Source organism: Thunnus albacares, chromosome 10, assembly GCF_914725855.1.
Source record: "Thunnus albacares chromosome 10, fThuAlb1.1, whole genome shotgun sequence".
NCBI lineage: Eukaryota > Metazoa > Chordata > Actinopteri > Scombriformes > Scombridae > Thunnus > Thunnus albacares.
The window spans coordinates 20,814,767-20,820,571 of record NC_058115.1 but is presented as its reverse complement, the minus strand read 5'-3'; positions in this window follow the sequence as shown (position 1 = coordinate 20,820,571).

Below are 5,805 nucleotides of genomic sequence, written 5' to 3'. Positions count from 1 at the left end.
ATGCATTTTGATAACATCTCTAGTGAGAAATGTGCATTTTATTTTCATAATCTTTGTTCAGTGAATGTATATGATGTTTAGTTTGTCAGTTATAAAGTTTTTTCACACTTTCTATCATTGCTATAGTGGTTGCTGTAGATGCTGCTATTGCTGAAACCTTGTTTTTGTTTTTTTTTTCTTTTTGGCCTATTCTTTTCTGTTGGCCTGCGTCCATGTCATGTTTCTCAACACAAAAACATGAAAGTGTCCTTGATAACTCAACAATATGGTAGGTTAATGTTAAAGCTATCAGTTTTAATTAGTTCTCCTTTGATTCTGAGAAATAAAGTTATATCGAAATAAACCAACATCTTTACTTTTTCTTAACATGGATCATCTAAATGTAATTACTAGTTCAACTGTACTACATATTTCATATATTCAGTAGTTATATCTTTTTACGACCATATTTACAACCCTGCTTTGCAAACCGGAAGAACTACTGTGGTGCTGATTTTTATTAGGCTGCATGGTGCGGCTCTAGGGAATTGTTGTTTTTAAAAAATATTAGTGCTTTTCCTAGAATTAGAAGTTGTAAATACTGAATTGAGAGTACACTAAGGAATTTAAGGGGATGGTAAACATATTTGTGTAATCAGATTTTAAATATCTAATAGTTAAATTGGTGAAAATGAATTTTAACCATATTTTGCCCATACTTGACAATGCCCCCAGTTTTTGACTATACTCACATGGTAGCTGAGGTCAAAAGCTCTCTATAACAGTTGGTGCCATTTCTGTAGACCCTCTAGTTGCTGAATTATAAGCCCTCAAACACACACCAAGGTCAAGGTTCAAAGGTCAGTATTTCAAAGCAGGAGCCATGTAGGATCTTCATACTGACACATATTACTCTCCAAGCCAAGACCTGTCCAACGATGTATTTGGTTTATCGTCACAACAAATTTTTAATTTTCTCATTTCATGGACACAACCCATACCAGGCCTAGTTTCAGAGAGCACTTTGAAGGCCCAATATATAAAATGAAGCTTTTTGTTTATTTTGTTCTTTCTTTTTTAGTGGAAATAGTGACCAAAATGGGTCACTTTTCAGAGATTACAATACTGCTGACAATCTGGGACATTACTACATGCTTGGAGGAAGGGGAAGGCCTGAAGTGCTTGGGTTAGGGTTAGGGCTGAAAAGACCAACCTGTTCTCATTCCCAGGTCATCAAATACTGACGCATACATAGGCTGGACCATACCCTGGAGATTTTTTTGTATCTTTATCATTCTTGGTTTTGGGATTTAATGTCAGCATGACATAGTCCATTCAGTCAAAATCTGTTTTATTAGCCAATGCAAGCATACAAAGAATATGTCTTGGCGTTTGCTCCCAAAAATGCAGAAGAATAAAATGGACAAAGATAAGGTAATAATAATGAAATAAACAAAGTAATATTAAAATAAATGAAATATTGACTGAACAAAGGAAATATGGACTGTGCTATGGACAAAGAAATTAAGTCCAGATTCATGAAATATATGAAAGTGACAAGTGCAGGGACGTGAAATGTAAAGTCCAGTTTGATAACCCCGTCTTCATCCCATTTATATGGCCATGATACAAGATTTGATGAACACACACACACACACACACACACACACACACACACACACACACACACACACACACACACACACATTGGAGTACTTTATTGGATGACGTGGCTCAATATTAATTGAGGAAGACTATTTTTTAAGAAAGATGATTTCATATTAAATATCTTCAGCCACATATTATTGGAAATATAAAATTAAATGAGCAACTTCACAATTTACAATCACTGGCTATAAAAGGTCTTTTCTTATCAGAGATAGTGGCATTTGGATTCAGGTTGCAGTTGCCCGGCGGCAATTTGAAATGGAATGAAGCCCACCCATGGCACACAACCCAAAACAGTAGTCGAATGCGCCACATCCGCCCACAACACAATGCTCTTCCGTAGCCTACCACTATCCAAAACTGAAAAAAAACTTTATTTCTCAGACTCAAAGGAGAAATAATTAAAACAGATGGCCTTAACATTAACCTATCGTATTGTTGAGTTATCGAGGACACTTTCGTGTTTTTGTGTTAAGAAATGTTAAAGATATCATTGAAAGAAAAACTTAATATGGTGACAGTGAAGAAAATACTTCCGGGCGGCGGGTCATCCTATCAGCCAAACACAAAGCTTCAAATTCTAGATTTCAAATTAAATTTATCCCTGGGGCACTCTAAGATCTGTTTATTTATTGACAGAACATCTTCAAACAGTTACATAAAATAACACTTATACCATAATGTAATTGCATTGTTGCCGAATCATACACAACGCAAAGGCAATGATTCAAACAACATGCAAGTACGTGGTTTCAGCGATAACAGCGTCAATAGCAACCACTACAGCATCGATAGAAAGCCTAAAAATATCTTTGTAACGTCATCCATTTTTTGTTTTGTTTTTGCAGACAGAAACTTGACAGACATGTGACATGGATGCAGGCAAATAGAAAACAATAGGCCAAAAAAAAACATAGCCATCTCACAATTTTAGAGCCGTTACTGTGAAACGAATACGTTTTGTGCTGTGGACCAACGTAGCTATTACAGATTTTGAGGTGAGAGTGGGTTGTCAAAGCACATATCCATACATGAGGCATGTACACACTGCCACGTTAATTTTTATATTTCCTCTAAATGGTGCCAATCTGCCACAGCAGACAGGCGCTGAGTGAAAAAATTTTAAAATGCGACTCTAGCACTTTCAAGGCAGGTCCTCTGTGTTAACAAGATGGTAGTTAATGGTTTGCTTTTATGGCGGTGGTCGCATGTATAATTAAGCTGATGTTGTATTTGTCATAAAAATCACCAGGGGTGCAGGAAATGTTGCAGGAGACATTTTTACTTGAGCAGTGGAAAATTAAAACCGTCAAACCTTACAATGTTGTTTTGACATCATTCCAATGTTTATGGATTTTCCTGTGTGTGGTTGAGGTTTTGGTATTAAAAAACACTTAAGTGCCTCACCTTGCGTTTGTCAGGGAACAAAGGTTGCAATGTTTGCACAATGCAGATTCTCCCTTCTGGGAGGTCTTGCCTCCGGTACTACTTGTTGAGAAACATGTTGCATGTCTGCCATTAATGGGTGTCTGGCTGTTACCTGCATTGTTCTCGAATCATACAGTTCTTGTAACAATATTTGATCCATTTATGGTACAACCATTCATAACTCCATCATAGGGGATTTGCTTCACTAGCATGTCATGGGTATAATACCACGCCATCACTTTGAAATGGGTGGACAATCCCACTGAAACAGGTTTTGCAAAGCCACACTGATAACCTCTTACCCCAGATATTCCCACATCTCAAGCAGATGTGTGTTCATGCACGCAAGATGCAAGGACATAAACACTGAACTCTAAGTAGCCTCTCCAGGATTATCTATAAATCATGCAGTTTGTCATAATGCTGAGCGTGCAACCAAAACAATCACTCTGGCGGCAAATCATTTTTAAGAATCATTTCAATAGTGTTTCATTTCTTAAATTTGGGGACAACCAAAGCAGTATTAAGGATCAATCACTTGAAAAGATTACTGAAATTTAAGGTGGCAGCTTGTTGGCAGAATGGCATGCACTACAGACGTAGCAAAGATAAGCCTGATTGAACCTGATTTGCCTGCATGGCCCCAGTGATATCTATGGAGATGAGATGGGGTGTCATGCCCCTGGTGTCACCATGCTGATGACTCTGTATCTATGCTAATATGGGGATCAGTAGGGTAGAAAACTCATCTGGCTCACGCTTTCTCTTTATCTTATCACTCTACTCGCCCCACTCCTTTCTGCATTGCATCATCACATACCTGGCATGCTGCGCACATGAAAAGATTGCAGCCTCTTCCCAGTCTACCTCCGTCTCTCACCCTCACCTATTCATCTATTTCACATCACTACATTTCATCTCTTGCTGTCAATGCATTAACTTCTGTAATGCGTTATTAAATTATCCTTCACTGCTGCCTAATATTATGTGTGTAGACTTGGCATTGAAATTATATAAAGAGCTCAATCAGATTCAGAATATTTCAGCTACTGATCATCTTGACATTGTAGAAAAGCTTTAGTTAGCTCCTCTTTAAAAGTATCACAAGTACAAATTAACAAACCAAACAGTTAAATCAAAAGGAGAGCCAAAAAAGTTATGTCCTCACAACAATTTTTGGTCAAGAACGGGCCCGTCCAGACAGTAAATCCTGTCTGACTTACTGTCACCACCCCCCCACTTCAACCCCACACATCCCTTTTAGCCTCTTTGTCTCCATTGCGCCCTCCCTCCCTGGCATGATTATTTCTTATCATGTATTTATTTGTTTAATCCACCCCTCCCCCCACAACACTTGGCGGCCCTCTCCTGATGCACGAGCTGCCTGTCTGGCAGCGAGGTCCCCTCAGCCCCCACCTCCTCCTACTTGTCCATATCTAGTCCCCATCCCATCCCATCCCATCCCATCCCATCCCCACTCAGCTCCAGCCCAGCCACAATGGGCGGATGTTGCTTCCAGAGCCTCGAAGCTTCATTCGGGGGGAAGAGACCCCCACCTCCTCACTTCATCCTTACATCCCTCCCACTTGCATGTGGCCACCACTAGCCAGCCTCTATGCACAATATAAATAATGGATGCATTAGCATGCATGAATATCTTTTTAGAAGGGGGGGTGGGAGCGCCTTAATTCATTATTAATCCCCTTCAAGGCAAAATGGGCCGTGGCTCTGGTAGAGCTGGGCCCCAACTAAAACCTGCTTTTGGGACTCCACTTGTCTATGCTGCACTCCTCTCTCTCCCAAAATTGGTGACCAGCACCACCCACCCAGCTACACCCAGCCCCCTCTTTATCAAAGCTCCTCCTTCTGTCCACTCAATCTCTTCTAAAACACATCTGGAAGGGTGGGGTAATCTGTAATTTTGGGAGGGGGGGAAGGGGAGTGGGTAAATTGTGATCCTACACTGATCATCTCCAAATACAGCTAGGCTGAGTGTTAGCTGGTTGATTGGAAAAAAGTGGACACCTCAGCTGGCCTAGTTATACTATCCTAATATTCCATAGCAGAGGCAAAGGGATGTTCCTTTTTGAAGGTTGGGTAGTAACAGAGCTCCTGACTTTGAAGTTGCCATCAGTGCAGTTTGGTTCAAGAGCAGGGCCTGGCTGTGGGAGGACGGAAGTAGGAGTGGGGGGTGTGAGGTGGAGGGGCTTGGAGGGTGGGCTGACATAACAAATGCATACAAACCTAGTTAGAGAGCGTTAAGTCATGTATGTGGGTGGGTTGTAGGGAATTATGTGTTATTTTTAAACCTGGAACACTATGTCATGTATTGAGGACACTAGATCAAACACATGGGTTAGAGGTTAAGAGCATGTGTTTCAAGGAGATAAATTACTATACAGCGAGTCAACAAAGCATGTGGGTTTGACTCTGAGTATGTGTTTGTGTGATAGAAGATGTGTATTTGTGTGTGTGAGTGCATCTGTGTGATCCATAGTGCACTCCCCTCTGCACCACACACTCCTCTTCCACCACTAGGTCGCACTGCCTGCCTCCCAGCCTCTCCTCCTGCTTGCCACAACCCTCTGACTGATCCCGCCAATCGTAGGCCTTTACAACAGAGCCACATGAGAGCTGCATCCAATCAAAAAATACTACACTACACACTTGTACACGCATGTATACTTACGCACAGTCCTACACATACTGGATATCTGCCCGCCTTACTCA